A 19876-nucleotide genomic window follows, 5' to 3' on the forward strand; every position below is an offset into this window, starting at 1 on the left:
GGATGCCTTACTGCCCCCTTTCCTTTTCCATCTCTCATCAACAGCACCCCCACATATCTTACAAGTCGTCATGCAGAGGTGCAAAGTTGCTTAAAATTAATAAAATTTATTGTCAACGATCTTGTTCAATTCGAAGAAAGTTTTGTGCACTTCGTTCGATTTATGGTGAACACAATCAACCAAGAGCACACTGGTTTGGTTGTTTTTAATAAATTCCAATACGTCAATATAGTACAAGAAACGAAGAGAATATTGCTGAGAATCCAAATTTATCGATTTCATAACCTGTTCATCGTGTTCGTCGTGACTTTACTGATTAGGCTTCGGAACAGATCGGAACTGATTCGATTAAATATTTTTTTTAATTTGTTTTTGAACTGCTAAAGGAAATATCGATTTATAATTGTGATAAAAGTGATATACCTCTACAAAAAATCTCAAAAAATTATATATTTATAACGGTAACGAGCTATTAAAATTGTAACAATACGAACATGGTCACATCAAAAATTAAGGCATAAATACAAGCAAATGTCGGTTTTTGATTTTTACAACATCGTTCCCCCACTTCAAAAAATTTGAAAAAATTACAGATTAATAATCATAACAAAACACTAACACTGTAAAAGTACAAACGTGGTAATTTAATAATTTCTATTAAAAAAAATATTTTTAAACTTTCCGAATTTTTTAAACATCCATTTCGCGGTGAAAAGTTCTGAAAAAATTCAGAAACACGTACACCGTAGAGCAAAATACCCCGAATTTTTTTCAAAATCTTTGATACGATACAACAAAAGATATACAGCTTAAACTGAAAATTGCGTTACGCCCTTCCCAGTAAGGGTACCGGGTTGATACTTGACACAAATGGTTTTCCTTGAACTGTCTATTAACCGATATGCTCACTGATCAATTTGGCTCAAGGACACTTTTGACCATCTTATCTGGCTATACCCTTTCAAATCTGATCCACCGTGCGCCATTGGAAAACACTTGCTGCACCCCAAACAGAAGACACACGGTTACAGATGGTGGTTGGCAGCGAATCTCGCGAACCTGAAAGCGAAAAAAAACGATTAGAGAAGCGTTTCTGGAAAGCACCGATCCTCGAGAACGAGATAATATCCTTTTGAAATCGCGCGTTCCGAGAAACAGATTCGATTCGTTTGGGAGAAAAGGGTAGGAAAAAGGACGGTAGGGGTCCGTTGGTTGGATTCTCGAGGATACTCGTCGGCGTTTCCCCGACCTGTCAGGATCGTGACGCACGAAGAGGGCCGAAAGTGACACGCATCCTCGACGAGTCGGCCGGCCACGGAGACGGTCATGTACACCATCTAGAGTTTCTCTCTTGTCCGGCTGCGTTCCCTCAAAACTTTCATGGCTGTGGCTCGTAGCAGGCCGTTTGGTTTTTCTTACGTTCGGTTCGTTTGACACTTGATAGCGCTCGAGCGTGGATAGCTGGCCTCGCAGCGACACAGAGAACCGTTCCTGCCGGGCTTCTTCGCGCGAGATCGTTTGCTCCAACACTCGCGTGGAGCCATCATCTTCTGCTTCTTCTTCTTGTTCCTCTGCTCCTGCTTCTTTCGAGCTCCTTCACGAGAAGTAGTTTCTTGCAGCTCGCTGCTCCCCCATTAGATAGGATCTTTCCCGTTTGATAAATCACTACCGGAAATTCCGGCAAAAAAGCACATCGCTCGTTCGCGCTCTAGATACATCGGCGGGCACCCGCCGGAATCCGCTTCTCTCCGCGGAGAGAAAGCATTACCTCGATTTTTCTTCGTTTTCCCGACAATGCTCGCGATTGTGCCCCCGTCCTTGCGCAATCGTGCGACGGGAACGTTTCCGCGAACGCGAGTTATCGTTTCGAACCAGGGTCTTAATACCGGTACGATTATGATACCGGTATCACCACAACGTTATGAAACTTTGGCATTTCATTTCTGATTAGTATTACTTTAAAACAAAAAATTTTTAAAAAATCGATTTTCTGACTGCCTACTCCCCTTAAATTTAATGGATACTTATTTCCTTTACCTGTGCAATTAATTCTGTCCGCAACTGTAATACCGGTACGATTATGATACCGGAATTACAGTACGATTATGATACCGGTATGATACAATTATGATAGCTGTATTACAGTACGATTATGATACCGATATTACAGTACGATTATGATACCGGTATTACAATACGATTATGATACCGGTATCACCACAACATTATGAAACTGGCATTTCATTTCTGATTGGTATTACTTTAAGACAAAAAATTAAAAAAAAATCGATTTTCTGACTGCCTGGTCACCTTAAATTTAATTTATACTTATTTCCTTTACCTGTGTACTTAATTCTGTCCGCAACTGTAATACCGGTACGATTATGATACCGGTATTACAGTACGATTATGATACCGGCATTACAGTACGAGTATGATACCGGTATGATACGATTATGGTACCGATATGATACGATTATGATACCCGTATGATACGATTATAATACCGGTATTACAGTACGATTATGATACTGGTATTACAGTACGATTATGATACCGATATTACAGTACGATTATGATACCGGTATGATACGATGATGGTACCGATATGATAAGATTATGGTACCCGTATGATACGATTATAATACCGGTATTACAGTACGATTATGATACCGTTATGATACGATTATGGTACCGGTATTACAGTACGATTATGATACCAGTACGATACGATTATGATACCGGTATTACAGTACGATTATGATACTGGTATCACCGGTATGATACGATTATGATACCGGCATTACACTACGGGTATGATACCGGTATGATACGATTATTATACCGGCATTACAGTACGATTATGATACTAGTATGATACGATTATGGTACCGGTTTGATACGATTATGGTACCGGTTTGATACGATTATGATACCGGTATTACCAGTATGATACGATTATGGTACCGGTATTACCGGTACGTTTATGATACAGATATGATAGGATTATGATACCGGTATTACAGTTGTGGACAGAATTAAGTGGACAGGTAAAGGGAATAAGTATAAATTAAATTTACGGGAACCTGGCAATCAGAAAATCGATTATTTTTTTGAAAGTAATACTACTCAGAAATTAAATATGAAAGTTTCATGACGCAGTGGTGAAAAATAAAGATTTGGGAGGTGAAAATGTTGGAACAGTTAGGCGGACAAATCGTGGGCCCAAAATAATTTGGACAGCTATGAACATACATCAGCATTCCCCGATGATGTTTTTAAAGTAATTTTACTCATTTATGAAGGCTCGAGCAATGAAACGCTACTTGAGCGATGTATTGGTAGCTAGACACAGAATGCAAACGAAAGTTTTGATAATTTAGTCTGGAAACTTGCTTCAAGAACATTATTCAGCGGGACAGAAATTGTTGAATTTGCAGTTTATCTATCGATATGTATCGACACGAAATCATTATTCAAATTTTTGCAAATTTTAGGTATCGCAATTGGACAGCGCGCGGAGACAATGTGCGTGGAAAAAAATGAGAGGTGCTTGAAGGAATCCCAAATGAATATGAAGAATAGATCCAAAGAGAACCGACACACGTACATTTTAATAAAAGTAATTTTTTATTCAATATTTGCACGCAAAATATAAAAGAAACGAAATACTTGGTACTATCTAGGATCTTCTGACTTTTCGAAACAGATTTAACATTTGTGATGTCATTATTATTGTTGACCCGTTCATAATCTCGCGGCCAAAGTGGCGACACCTATAATAAGGTTGAAGATCCTGCGGGGATTCCTGTGTGTATTGTTCGAGTCGAGTCGAGTCGTTTGTTCGAGCCGCATGGTCGGCATTGCATATTGTAATTTATTTAACTATGTAATATGTAAAGAATAATTAAAGTGATTGTGTTTAATATTTAAATATTGTCTATATATAGTTATTTAATCAGTTCCTATGCAAAAGGACCTAATATTTTTCAACAATTATTTCGCTTCGTACAATTTTTTTCGTGTGGTCGGTTTTGCAACCTAATAAGGCTGTGGGTTGAACGTATAATCGAAGTTGTTGGGAACTCAGGGGAATTTCTATTACCTTATAGCAACAATTTTCACCCAGTTATTTTTTAATCCGATCAGTACTTTTGGTTATTTTTAATGGGAGCTCTCAAGATGTGACGTTTATTTTTTTATCAATTTTTGCAATGGTAGATGTTAAGGAATTGAAACTAACGGTATCCTGTTTTGAGTGTCGATGGCTCATAGTTCATGAAATATTAAAATTAATGTTTACTTGATGATAACTTACACGTATCAGAAATAAATGTGTAGTATGTAGATTTGAATCTTCTTGTTGAATCAATTTTTACACAATTTTTTAATCATAAATTTGGATAATTCTGTTCCTCCATGTCGTTAGTCTTCTCTGTGGAAGAAATGAGGTCAATTATATGTAATCTAATGTTGTTATTTTGGATAATAATAAAATATATATTTAATGTATAGGTAACATAAATTTTCTGCTGTACACAACTCTCACAAGACAATGGAACCGTCGCGTAGATCCCCTCGCGTGCCAGTGCTGCCACTACCAACAATTAAGCCTACTTCACACTACATTCACTCACCAGACATACAACTAATAAAAATAACCCTGCATTCTCAATATCTAAGCAGATAGCAATTAAATTTATAAAGGCTTCACAGATATTAGAAACTTTCTGGCGCCATTTTGGGTTTCATCTAGAATCATTGAAGACTTTTATTAAGAATTTTCTGTAGTAATTTACCACTTTATGTATCTATTAAAATCTGTAATTGCTTTAAATGTAGTAAGTGCAAAACTAATGCAATTAAAAATTTATTTAATAAAAAATAATCTACTTATTATACAGGGTGTACGGCCACCCCTGGGAAAAATTTTAATGGGGGATTCTAGAGGCCAAAATAAGACGAAAATCAAGAATACCAATTTGTTGATAGAGGCTTCGTTAAAAAGTTATTAACAATTAAAATTCCGTCCGTACTGAATTTTTTTCTCGAAAATGCGCAAGATTTCGAGGGTATGTCTATTCACCAAAAATGATTGTAATTGACCCCCGCAACTGAAAATAATTTTTCCAAAACGATTTGAAATTTCTTTTTCGTGAAAAAATTTAGGTACCTAATTAGATTTTCGGTAAGGAATTTTTTTCTCGAAAGTGGACAGGATTTCGAAGGTATGTGTATTCACCAAAAATGATTGTAATTGATCTCCGCAGCCGAAAATAATTTTTCCAGAACGATTTGAAATTTTCGAATTTAATTTTTAACTTTTTAACGAAGCCTCCATTAACAAATTGGTATTCTTGATTTTCGTCTTATTTTGGCCTCTAGAATCCCTCATTAAAATTTTTCCCAGGGGTGGCCGAGCACCCTCTATGCTGGAAACTTAGAATAACATAAATTTTATGCATATAATTTATAATGTATGTACTGCCCAATATGTATCAATAGTAAAGGTTTTGCTGGTCTTTCATTAAGCAATTCAGAAGATCATCTCTCTCTCTTTCTCTCTCCCAGTTGGCCGAATCATAAATTTTGAGGCGCGTGCTGCGTCGCGCAACAGTTCGCTGGACAGAGGAGCTTTTGTGCGACCGATTTATTTATTCATCAACAATTACACACACCGCGACGGTGAACGAGAAATCACACGGAGAAATGGTTCCCGGGTTCGCGACCCAACGATCCACGTTAATCGTTACCAACATCCGAGAAGAACCATACAAAACGCATAATCTATATTCGAAGAACGTTTAATTTTCATGTAAACGCTTCGCGTCTCTCATCTTTGACGGTTCGAGGCATTTTTGATATTTCATTTCAACAGATCCATGCACACTATTCATCTATTTCAATTTCTAATCTACCGCTGAAGTTTATATTTTCAGTTGTAGTTACGAGAGACACCGATGGCCGATCGATATGAAATTTGGTGGAGAGGGAGGGGGAGAGGTACGGATCTCAAATATAAAATTTTAGCTTCGAGCATTTCATAGTTTCCGAAATATTGGGTTAAACTTTGCTATTTTTCGTTTCGTTATTCTACGATATTTAAGTTGGTTTTAAAATAGTATATTGCAAGCTAACATTTTTCGGGCAACAAAATTAAAACTTGATACAAAAAACCTATTTTCTATAGAACACCGCATAGAATGATTTATCCAGGGATCAGGAACTGTTATTATTTAACATTACTGTAAGTCATTGTATCTGGTACTGTGTCTTGATCATTTTTGGTCCCCGAAATTAAAATGTAATACAGCTTGAAAAAAAAAATTAACAATATCAATTTAAAAAAATGAGACTTTATAATTCATATAGTACTAAAAAAATATGTTTACACCTTTACAATGGATTTTATTAAAATATTTTAAATAAAAATGAAGTCTTTCGCTCGTTGCCTCCTGTTTATACATAGATTTCGGGGAACAAAATTAAAACTTGATACAAAAAACCCATTTTCTATGGAACACCTTGTACAATGATTTATCCAGGGATCGGGAACTGTCATTATACAACATTACTGTAAGTCATTGTATCCGGTACTGTGTCTTGATCATTTTTGGTCCCTGAAATTAAAATGTAATGCAGCTTGAAAAAAAAAATGAACAATATCAATTTAAAGAAATGATACTTTATAATTCGTATAGTACTAAAAAAATATGTTTACACTTTTACAATGGATTTTATTAAAATATTTTAAATAAAAATGAGGTTTTCTGCTCGTTGTCTCCTGTTTATGCATAGATGCATTTTGTATATTTACACGCCACCTAAATGAAAAGAGAAACAAAATTAGCTCAGTTTTTAACGCGTTAATAAATAGATTGTAAACAAATTTCAAACCGTACGAAGAAGGTGTAAAATATATGTTCCTTGTCAAAATCTCGTCTTCCAGCCAGAATGAAAGGTTCAGTCGATCTCTAAATGATCTATCAACCATTTTCTAGCACGCCTGCAAACACAAAGAATTATATTAAATTATTCCCCCACCACTGACACCACGCAACTTTCGTTTAAAATTCTGTCTGTTATAATTAATAGCTTCGAAGTTGTTCGAGGGGTCGATTTAAATTACTCATCTTGCATATTCTGGGCGAATAGTTCCTTGACTTTCAACCGTGAAAGATCCTACACGATTTACGATTTTTAATCATTTCGACCAAGAACGGATTCATCCCACTCGACGTTACTACGAGTTTCCACGTGTCCCGACGATCTCCAAACAAAATCAGCTTTCACAATGATCTCAGAATCAAATCCATCTGTCAAATCATTGTGAAAACCAGTTTCGTCTTAGTTACCTGCATCCAGGCGTCGATTCCAATGTTCGTGTTTGATCTGCAATCAGATGGCGAAAAATCGGTTAGCAAATGTTACACGCTGAAACAATACCTGGCCTTTATCCAGGGCCAAAAGGACTCTGCGTGTCCAGGGATGAAGAACGATCGAAAGGTCCCTTTGACAAAGAAGTTTGTCAATGTTTGGGGACGTTATTACAAGTAAAAGCGTTATTTTTAAAAACTTCCACGACAATATTTTTTAAGAAAGAAATTTCATTTTTTAACGACTGTTTAAAGCATTTTAGAAAACAATTTCTTAATATTAACATCAATTTTATGATATAACTGTATATAAATAAATTATTTGGAATCGTGGCTGCCTCACTAATTTGGATGATATTGAAATATGTTGTTAAGGACATGCAGTGAACAACTTTTTCCTATAAAAAATTGTTGCTAGTCCATAAAATTAAATTCTAATGTCACTGACATTAATTTGAGTGTAAAGAGGGGTTTGACATGTATACAGGGTGTCCCGTAAATGGTGTAAGAGCCGGAAATGTGGGGTAACTGAGACGATTCTGAACAACAATTTCCTTTGCAAAAATGTCGAATGGGGCTTCATTTTTGAATTATTAACAATTGAATTATACTCCTCCCTTCGACGATGGCAATCAGGGAATATGCATAATCAAAATTTTCGTCTTTATTAAAATTATAAATAACTATAAACTGGGGTGCTTCGTCTCCCAAACTCCCCTTCAAATTAGGGTTGATGGTATTTTAGTTATCTTAAACTCCTCGAAATATCATATACAGGGTGTTTGAGGCCAAAATAAAACGAAAATCAAGAATACCAATTTGTTGATGGAAGCTTCGTTAAAAAGCTATTAACAATTAAATTCAAAAATTTCAAATCGTTCTGGAAAAATTATTTTCGGTTGGGGGACTGAATTGCTATCAGTTTTGGTGAATAGATATACCCCTGAAATTCTACCCACTTTCAAAAAAAAAATTCAAGTAGGTACTGAAATTTTTAGACGAAATTAAAAAATTTCAAAACATACTAAAAAAATTATATTTAGTAACAATGGGCAACTAGAATCATTTTTGGTCATTATACATACCCCCGAAATCCTACTCAGTTTCGAGAAAAAAATTGTTTATCGAAAATATAATTTCTGGCCAGAAATGTCTGCCCGAATTTTCATGCGAATCTTTAAAACGTCATAACTTCTGAACGGATTGGAGGATTTTAATGTTTAAAAAAGCAAACGACGCGTGTTTTAGTGTAGAATATGTAGAAACTCTAAAAATATTCGAAAAGTTAATCCTTGACCTCGTAAACTGAGAAAAACCCCCAAAAAATGGCCCAATTTTCAAACAGCCATAACTCCTACGATAGTGAATATATTTCAATGAAACTTTTTTCTGAAGTAGAGCTCATGGATACCTACAAAAAAGTATTAGACAACTTTTCTGTAGGGCGTCAAATAAAATTATCAAAAATGAAAAACGCATTTTTAAGAAAAATCGACAGGGGGGTGCTGAAATTTTTCGGCGAAAAAAAAAATTTGTAATTGATTCTGAAAAAATTATTTTCGGTTGCGGGGATCAATTACAATCATTTTTGGTCATTATATATATCCCAGAAATCCTATCCACTTTTGAGAAAAAAATTCAAGTAAGTGCTGAAAGTTTTGGGTGAAAAAAAAGACTTACAAATCATCTTGAAAAAATTATTTTTAGTTGCAGGAGTCAATTGCAAGGATTTTTGGTCAACAAATATACCCCCGAAATCCTACTCACAGTTTCGAGAAAAAAATTCAGTACGGGTGAAACTTTAAACGTTAATAACTTTTTAACAAAGCCCCCATCGACAAATTAGTATTCTTGATTTTCGTCTTATTTTGGCCTCTAGAATCTCCCATTAAAATTTTTTCCAGGTTTGGCCGAACACCCTGTATATTGTTACGTATAATTTTATTTAATAATTAAACTGTGAAAATAGCCACCAATAAAGTAATAGCTTAAAACTTAAATGGTTAGGTTGGACATAATAAGTAATATGTGTTTTTATTTTATATACGAATTTATTTCCATATATATAATTAATATTAGAATTATAATTACTATTGTGTAATTGGAAAACGTGCTTAGAATAGTAATATCTACAACACATTACAATGTTATTCAATTTAGTAAGGTGACCATGATTCTAAATAATTGCCAGTTATTTTACTGCATAAACGGAACATATTTTAAATTTCTTTGTAAATAATAAAAAGGAGTACCTTTTAGATTACTTTTTTCGAAGTCAAAGAATTCAAAGAAAAAGATACAGTAATTTAACACCCCCCTCCCTTGTATTGACAAACAAAATCTATTGTCTCAATTTCAATTCTCTTCAATCGCTTCAAGCAATTTCTTTATTCGTCGATAAATATGAAACGACCACAAAAACATTTCTATTTCTATTTATGATTACAAGGGATGGATTTCTTGAATCCTCAAAATCTCAAACTTTACATGCAACTACTCGTAAAGAAAAATTGGTTACTCAACAAAAATAGTTGTTAAATATCTAACGAAAGAATCTCACGATATTGAAAAATTAATTTTATTCTTGATAATAAGAAAGTTATACTCACCATTAAAATGTTCCATTCTATTAATTCAAATTGTAACTTAATCGTTTCATTGTAATTTAATATTGTTATTACATTATAATTGCATTGGTGCTACAGTTGCGTACCTGTCAAATACTTATTTTGAGTTAAATAAATGTTCGTCTTTATTTCATTACAAAAATTTCATTTTCGATGACGATTGGAACACTTAAACTTTAGAATAAGATTACGTAGAAACTATTGCGCTTACACGACAGTGCTTGTACAAATATGTTATCTAGGATTATTGAATCACAGCTATTTAATTGTATGTTAACGAATATCTGAGTCGTTAAATAAAAATGGCGAGCGAAGAAAATGGGAAACGATAGTAACACGAGTCTAAATTTAGAAAATGAATTAATACTCCGAAACTCTTGAAAATTTTAGTGGTGCTATAGTTATGCACCGCAGTGTAGATCGTACGAAAGCGCAAGAACGAGGGAAAGAAACGAAAAGATGGCGTCGTCGAACGCGCTCAAAGTGGACCGCGACGTATGTATAATATTCTGCGAATATCTGAAAATAAACGAGCAGACGCGTGCCAGACGACGAAATTCGCGATACAGGGATGCGTGACCGACTCTCTCGGCTTTCGTAACATCCTCAAGAGCGGTCTGCTAGTCTCCAACAGACCACGATCGCATGTCTTCGTCGAGGAGCGTTTCATCCGTCAGACAGCTCGGATGCCGCGTGGACGAGCGTGGCGGATCACCGTGACCCGTAGGAATGCAAGGAACGATGATCCTTGATATTTAAACGATCATCGATCTACCACCAATGGATCGACCTGGGAGGTTTTCATCGTCTCCGCCGGAAGAACCTTATGAAGCGATTTGAAACGTTACAATCGATACGCGACCACGTACAATAGGTACACATACTCGAAAGTTCACCACTTTCGCTTATCGAAATCATCGTCAATCCTTTTGGGGGAAAAGCATGTCATGGGTCGATCATTAATGGCAAAAGTTATTAGGTTAATTAAACCCTTGTGGACGAGTATCAAGATACACAATACACAGGGCGCTCGGTTACCCCTGCGAAAAATATTAATGAGAGATTCTAGAGGCCAAAATAAAACGAAAATCAAGAATATCAATTTCTTGATTGAGGCTTCGTTAAAAAGTTATTAAAAAATTAAATTACCAAATTTGAAATCACGCTGAAAAAATTATTTTTAGCTGCGGGGGTCAATTACAATCAGTTTTGGTCATTAGACATACCCTAGAGATCCTACCCATTTTCTAGAAAAAAATTCGAGGTGTGAAATTTTTCGATAAAATTAAAACATTTCAAATCGTTTTAAAAAAATTATTTTTGGTTGCAGGGATCAATTACAATCATTTTTGGTCAATACATATACTCTCGAAATCCTACACACTTTCGAGAAAAAAATTCCATACCGAAAATCTAATGTGAGGCTACAAATGCTTCCTCGAAATTTCATGCAAATGATTAAAATATCATAACTTTTGAAGGGATTGGAGGATTTTAATATTTCAAAAGGCAAACAACGCGGATTTTGGTGAAGAATATGTAGAAATTCCAAAAATGTACGAAAACTTGTTCCTTAACCCCGTAAAGTGAGAAAAACCCCATAAAAATGGTCCAATTTTCAAACAACCATAACTCCTATAATAGCGAATATATTTCAATGAAACTTTTTTCAAAAGTAGAGCTCATAGGTACCTACAAAAAAGTATTAGACAACTTTTCTGTAGAGCATCAAACAAATTTATTAAAAATAAAAAACGAATTTTGAAGAAAAATCGACAGTATGCTGAAATTTTTCGGCGAAAAGTTTCAAATCATTCTGGAAAAATTATTTTCGGTTTCGAGGGTCAATTCTAATCATTTTTGGTCAATAGACATACCCCCAAATTCTTACGCATTTTCGAGAAAAAAATTCCTTATCGAGAATACAATCTGCAATTTCATGTACATCTTTAAAACATTATAACTTCTGAACGGATTGGAGGATTTTAATGTTTCGAAAGGCAAACAACGCGGATTTTGGTGTAGAATATGTAGAAATTCCAAAAATATTCGAAAAGTTGATCCTTGACCCCACAAAATGAGAAAACTCCATAAATATGATTCAATATTCAAACGGCCATAACTTCTACAATAGTGGATATATTTCAATGAAATTTTTTTCTTAAGTAGTGCTTAATGGGTACCTACAGAAAAGTATTAGACAACATTTCCATACAGCGTCAAACAAATTTATGAAAAATAAAAAACGAATTTTAAAGAAAAATCGACAGAAAGTAGGTGCTGAAATTTTTCGACGAAATTGAAAAGTTTCAAATCATTTTGGAAAAATTATTTTCAGTTTCGAGGGTCAATTACAATCATTTTTGATGAATAGACATATCCCCAAAATCCTACGCACTTTTGAAACAAAAATTGGAGTAGGTGCTGTTTTTCGGCAAAATTACAATATTTCAAATCGTTCTAAAAAAAATTATTTTTGGTTGCTGGGGTCAATTACAATCATTTTTGGTGAATAAACACACTCTCAAAATTCTACGCACTGTCGAGAAAAAAATTCGCGTAGGTGGACAAATTTTTCGATAAAATTAGAAAATTTCAAATCATTCTGGAAAAATTATTTTTGGTTGCGGTGATCAATTACAATAATTTTTGGTAAATAGGCATACCCCTGAAATCCTACGTACTTTCGAGAAAAAAAATTCTTTACCGAAAATATATTGTGTGGCCAGAAATGGTTCCCCGAAATTGCCGTTCTACGGGCGGAGCTTTAAACATTAATAACGTTTTGACGAAGCCTCAATCAAAAAATTAGTATTCTTGATTTTCGTTTTATTTTGGCCTCTAGAATCTCTCATTAAAATTGTTCCCAGGGGTGGCCGGACACCCTGTATAAGAGCAAGTTTTCGTTTAACTTTTATGTCGAAATAGACACGTCTTCAAAAAAGTCGGTTTCTTTTTAAATTTCATTTTCTGAAGATATATGCTTTCGAATATATTTTCACCGATGTACGTTGATGAGTTTGACTCGTCATAATTTCTTCACGTCAAGTTTCACATTGATGAAGCTATTTTAACATTATAACATTTGCTAGTTTTACAGTCTCGTGCAGTAATCGAGGTTCCCGTCGCGTAATATCGCGACAGATATTAAAAATCTGATCGAAGAATCTTAAAAAAAATTTTTTTGAAACGTTTCTTCGTTACACTTCCTTTCCTTATAGGTCGAAATCTAAAAAGGCAAAACGACTGTTTGGAGTTTATTGTCAACTAAAGAATGTCATTTTTCCACGACGATACGTTCCCAGCGTCAAGGAGCACGATACCGCGGCTCATTAATAACGAGGCCATGATCGACGAAGAAATCGAACGGATCGAATCGAGAGTTCAGTCGTTTCTCGAGTCGACGGTAACGATCACGGAACGTGAGGATCGGTCGACGTATACTATTTTGCACGTGCGCTATCGGTCGTCCGATAACGCGCTGACGGTTACACGAAACCCTGATAAAGATACGTCGCGACCCTGCGACCCCGTTGCGATTCCGTGGAAGCGGCCAAGACGAAGAAGACGAGCCTTCGACGTACGACGATTAACGGAAAGTACTTCGAAAAGGCAGAGATCACGAGGAATTCGCGGATCTCGCTTCGACCAACGCCAACTGTCTCCTTTTATCCGCGAAGTTGACTAAATCGAAGAGCGACGGAAATTAAAAAAGATATACGACGCTCAGCGATATCGTAACGACACCGAACACGCAGAATGGATTCCCACTGATGACTACGCGTATGGAATCCTTCCGAGAATCGGGCCACTAGTTTTATCTAATTAACCAGGCGACTGCGACACGCTGTACTCCTCGATCGTAAAATTTAACGAGCCAAGATCGGCGTGGCTTCGTAACGATCGTTTGGCGACGATGATCTCCGCGGCCAAGAACGGATTCTTTCGATGTTCCTTATCGCCAAACGGAAACTTTAATCGGACCGTGAAGAAGTGGTGCAAAAACTACCAATGAAAAACAGACGGTTCAGTTTACTCGAGACTTTTTATCCATCTGGCAGCAGATATTTTTAATCGGATGGGGTCACGTTATCGACAGATTTGACACGAACGTATGCGAGTGCATCGACTACTGGTATTCGAAAGTTATACCGACGGTTGGTACGGTTATCAATCGACGGTAATGCAGTTATGCATCGGATAAAGTAACAACCTTCCTTACCGCGCCCAAAATACAGGGTTCTACCTTGTCGACGCGTCGATCTTCGAAGAGACCCGATCGAACAAATAATCTGAAAATTTTTTTGCAAATTAACGACAATGCTTTACCAAATCTAATATTACCGCTAAAGCAACGTTAATATTCGGCTGTCTTATTGCATACGTTTCATTCTTTCGCAACGAATATAATGTATTTTCTGTTGCGTTGGAAATTACCTGGGAAAGAAAAACAATTTCGAAAATTGTCGATGTCCGGGAGAAACGAGAATCCGAAGAAACCGAATGGAGGCTTCCTTTGCGAGATACAGGGCATAGTAAGAGGAAGAGGCGTAAAAGTCATTCAGACCAGCATCGAGCCATTGATAGAGGCGACGAAGCGAGGTCAGCTATTTGTACGCGTGACAGACCCCTCCAGAGAATCTCGCGTGCGGACGTGGATGGAAACACACGCACTCGCGCGCCCGTTTATGTACACGTTTCGTAGCACTGCGTGTACGAATCTCGTTTTTAGAGCTTCGATACTCCACGCTGTACGAATACCCGAGTAAAAAGACTTTCAGGGATTATCTGGGTCTCATTAGAGATTGCTCGTGATTCACGATATTATTTTTGTCTCTGTACGGAACATTTTGCGCACGGATCAAATCGTTTGGCCCCTCGCGAGGCGTCCGATTCAATTCGACGGGACGCGGAAATAATGAACGGTCGAAAAATATTAACGGAACAACGGATCGATTATATAAAATTATATAAAGTCGGGTCTCGGCGCCGAGTCTGTCGCAAATAGCGTTTTTCCTCTTTCCTCGGTTCGATCCCTCCTCTCTCTCGATCGTCGCGAAGCCGATCACGAGCGATCCAACCGCGCAAGGAAAGACAGATCTTTTCCACGCAAGACCGATCGCGAGGAACACCTTGACAAGGCTGCCACTCTTGGAATTCGCTTCTCTCCCCCGGCATACCGACAGAGTGAGTAATTGAGCGAGCGAGAAAAACGCATGCCGCGACATAAAGTGACGGAGACAACGGACGAGCAAAATATTACCGACACCGCGAGGCACGGGGAGGGGCGGACGAGAGGAGGGGGGAGGAAGAGCAATAGTGCAGGACGCAGACAGAGACAAAAAGAGAGAGAGAGAGAAGTCGCGAGGTTGCGCTGTGAATAACTACGCACGCCGAAAGAACCGTAAGAAGTTCGAAAAGTGTCACAAGACAGGACGAGACGCGACGATTCTTCTTTCCTTTTTCTCCTGGTTCGTGACCCGCCGCGAACTAGGCGAAAATAGGCCACCACCCAGCCGGACCTAACGACGACGTCCGCTCACCGCAATCCGACGAAATTCGCGACACGTCCTTTTCCAGCGAAAAGCGTTTCGAAGCGTTTCTAGCAAACACCAACCGCCGAAGCAAAGCTATTGGCTCGTTTCACAAACGATGAGATCTCTCTTGGCGGGTTTAACATTCCTCGAAGCATTGGATCTTATATTAGGTTGTAACGTATGAAATGTCAGTGTCTTTCGCTTACGTGTGCAACCGCGCTTTTACGCGTTAGTTAACTGAAATAATATAACCCCTTCGTGGGCGGACATTTTGGAACGCGAACGTTAGAGAAGGATGAAGACTTTGATGTAATGAATCGGTATATACGTTAGCGGATAAATTGCTCGAATCCGACTGAAAACTTGTAAAACTTCAGTTTCATAACTTTGGTCAAATTTATTAAAAATAGTTGCGATAAAAACTGAATTAGTGGTTATACTTTTTATATCTCCTTTAGCTAATTTAACACGTTCGGAGTCGGTGAAGTAGTTGCACATTATTTCATATTCGTCAGCTAAATATCGGTAACGTAGACCAACCGTCATTTCAAAATGGACGTTACTGCTAGTCATACGATTTATACAGAGTATTTACTCTAATACAATGCATTATTAACCATTAGACAAAAATTTATTAATTTTGTTATTATAAAATAATTAATTCAACAAGAAGTCTCAACCTCGGATAAAATGCGATCAATTTTCGTCTTTCTTGTACTTAAATTAGTCACAGTGATAAATTGAAACTTGAAAATATTTCAGTTTTGCTTATGGTTTCATTTCTTTATACTGACTTCATCGTTTTTAAAACATGAAAATTAGGGATGCTGTTCCAATTTCTTCCTAATTTAAAATTTATAGAATATAAATTATAAAAATATAGAAAATAGTATAGATACCAAAGTTTTAAAAAAATTCATTAATCTGTCTGTTCTGATGTTTGCCAAAAATACAAATAAAAAAATATTCGATAATTTCTTTAACAATTTCGTATGCGACACGAACATTTCCATTTTCCTAATATTTAAAACTATAACAGTGATAAATTAACTAAAAATTGTTTCAGTTTTGCTTACTGTTTAATTTAATTTTACAAGTTACAAATTACAACGTAGGCTTTTATAATATAAATATCAAAATGTGAAATTATTTATAATATTAGCAGAAATCAGAGATCTAGTTCCAACAAATAATATCCCCAAAATTTGTATTTTGGGAACGCCAAAGTGTAATGAAATAAAACGATAAGCAAACCTGAAATATTTTCAATTGGCAATCGATTGCTGTAACAATATTAAGTCGAAGTAAAATGGAAACAATCACATTCCACGGAAAATTATGCAAGAAATTGCTTATCGAATAGTTTCTCGGTGTGTAATATTCAGTGAGATCAGACGCTTATTTTTGTCGCGTTACGAACGCGTTCTGTCCGTCAGTGCATTGGGTAGATCTTCGTCATTTTACGGAAAGAATCCAATTTTCATCGCATGTTATCGGTCGATGCAATGGTTCATTAGAATGACGTTGAATCAGTGAACTGTAAACTCCGTTTCATAAATTTCTCTGGTCTTCGTTCGATTCATGGATATCCGTGTCGCTCAAGCTTCTTAGATTTTCTCAATTTATTCCAAACGTTTAGAAATTGTCATGGTACTCGAGCAGAGATATCTTGCAAGTGCTTTAACAGATTGGCGTGGATCTGTGTCAATTATAGTCCTTGGATCTCCGGTTCTTCGCCCTCTGCGCAGATCTACTCCGCTCTTCATTTTCGAGATCGGTATCACCGGAAGAAAATTTAAAAATTCATCGTCGAATCATTAGCACTTCTTTATTCAAAAATTCTGAATAAATTATATTTATATTACCAAATTAAAATTTGTAAAAAAAGTAACTCGAATTTCATACGTTCATTGAGATGTTGCAAAGGAAATACCAAACTCCAAAATCTTTCTAAATGAGAGACACGCGAAACAAAAAAGTATTACAACAAATTTTAGGAAGAGAGGATGTTCATATTTCGATTAGAATGAATAGCATAAGTTATCCTTTTACGGGACAAAAAGTTCGTACTATCGATTTATGAATTAATAATAGGTGAAAAAATGCGTTGAATACGTAGTTTGAATTGTTAACGTACGAATAAAAACAAAGGTTGTCTTGAGTTTTAAGTACGTTCACCTCATCGAAGATTTGTTTCACGTAAAATTGCTCGCGTTCCCATTTTCTGCTGCATGCTTTCATAGCACTTTCAAACTTTATTATTCAGTTTACTGAAAGTCAACGCATCTTAGAACGTTCTCCATTTTTTCAGGATAGTCTTTGCATACATATACACGGTGTTCTACATGAAAAATTGAATGGAAAATATAAGAGTACAAATTAGTTTTGAGAACAGCAATTTCGAAAATTTACGGAATACGCAACCGATCTACCTTGATATGATTTTATTGTATAATAACTTCTGATTCATTGAGTTTTCGGCAAAGTAATGTATTGACGTAATCAAATATTTATAATATTATAACCCAATAATAAAGAATTTTATGATTTAATTTTCAATACTTTGGAAGTAGTAAAACTGAATAAATTTTTTATTCAATTAAATATTTTGTGAAAACAAAGTCTGATAAAAAACTATCCCATATAATCGCGATCTTCGGTGAAGTATACAGGGTGTTCGGTCACCCCTGGGAAAAATTTTAATGAGGGATTCTAGAGGCCAAAATAAGACGAAAATTAAGAATACCAATTTGTTGATGGAGGCTTCGTTGAAAAGTTATTAACAATTAAATTCAAAAATTTCCAATCGTTCTGGAAAAATTATTTTCGGTTGCGGGGATCAATTACAATCATTTTTGGTGAATAGACATACCCCCGAAATCCTACCCACTTTTGAGAAAAAAATTCGAGAGGGTGTGAAATTTTTCGACGGAAAAAAAAATTTCAAATCGTTTTGGAAAAATTATTTTCGGTTGCAGGGGCTAATTACAATCGATTTTGGTCATTACACATACCCTCGAAATCCTACGCACTTTCAAGAAAAAAATTCCTTACCGAAAATCTGAATAGTTGCCTTTTTTCAACGAAAAAAAAAAAATTCCAATCGTTTTAGAAAAATTATTTTCGGTTGCGGGGGTCAATTACAGTCATTTTTGGTCATTAGGCATATCCCCGAAATCCTACCCACTTTCGAGAAAAAGGTTCAGTACGGGCAGTACTTTAAACGTTAATAACTTTTTAACAAAGCCTCCATCAACAAATTGGTATTTTTGATTTTCGTCTTATTTTGACCTCTAGAATCTCCCATTGAAATTTTTCCCAGGGTTGGCCGAACACCCTGTATAACCCAATAACAAAGAATTTCATTTTTATGGTTTAATTTTACACACCTTGGAAGTAGCAAGACTGAATAAATCTTTTATTTGATTAAATATTTTGTTCAAACAAAGTCTGATAAAGAACTATCCCATATAATCGCGATCTTCGGCGAAGTATCTAACCTGATAACAAAGGATTTCATTTTTATGATTTAATTTTCCATACTTTGGAAGTAGCAAAGCTGAATAAATCTTTCATTCGATTAAATATTTTGTTAAAACAAAGTCTGATAAAGAACTATCCCATATAATCGCGATCTTCAGTAAAGTCTATAACCCAATAACAAAGAATTTCATTTTTATGACATAATTTTCCATCCTTTACTTTGGAGGTTGCAAAACTGAATGAATCTTTCATTCGATTAAATATTTTGTTAAAACAAAGTCTGATAAAGAACTATCTCATATAAAAAGTTTCTTTTTGTCCCACGTAAAATAAAAATTTGTACAGATTGCAGAATAGGCATTTTATATTTATCCTTTTCGAGATATTTAAATAGTTTTAATGAAGTTAACGAACGCCCTGTAGACGCACATAGGCGTTTGCAGCACGCAGTTCACTGATCGACTGAACCCTTATAAGCGTCCATAGTACCCGATGGGTTAAACGAAGTCAAGCAATTAATGCTGAACCTCGCTCGCGTCCAACCACCGACTACCTTGCGTCTTCAGTCGATGGAATTTCCTATACCAACGAGCCTGACAAAGTAAAATCCGGAATAATAATGCCGCGCAAGTTCCCACGGAAATTGAAGACGGAGACTCCTAGGTGGTTCAAGTCAACGGACGATGTGGCTACCGAAAGCCGTGAAAGGGAAAAAGTCAGCCACGAAACGTAACGTTGGCAGAGGTTGGTGAACTTTCTACGAACGACTAGCTGGTTCGCATCGGCAGTTTGACCACATTACGAATCAACAGGGGCATATTGTCACGTAACGCGAGCCGAACAGCCTTCCTTT

General features: G+C 36.1%; 1 long non-coding RNA gene across 1 annotated transcript in view; it reads right to left on the reverse strand.

Moving 5' to 3' along the window:
* Positions 1 to 327: 327 nt before the first annotated feature.
* Positions 328 to 19876, reverse strand: part of LOC143347753 (uncharacterized) — a 45847-nt gene continuing 26298 nt past the window's right edge. Inside the window, exon 3 of the long non-coding RNA XR_013080663.1 lies at positions 328 to 1059. This is a non-coding gene — a long non-coding RNA (uncharacterized LOC143347753). The remainder of the gene's footprint in view (positions 1060 to 19876) is intronic.

This window comes from Colletes latitarsis, chromosome 11 (genome assembly GCF_051014445.1).
Source record: "Colletes latitarsis isolate SP2378_abdomen chromosome 11, iyColLati1, whole genome shotgun sequence".
Lineage (NCBI taxonomy): Eukaryota > Metazoa > Arthropoda > Insecta > Hymenoptera > Colletidae > Colletes > Colletes latitarsis.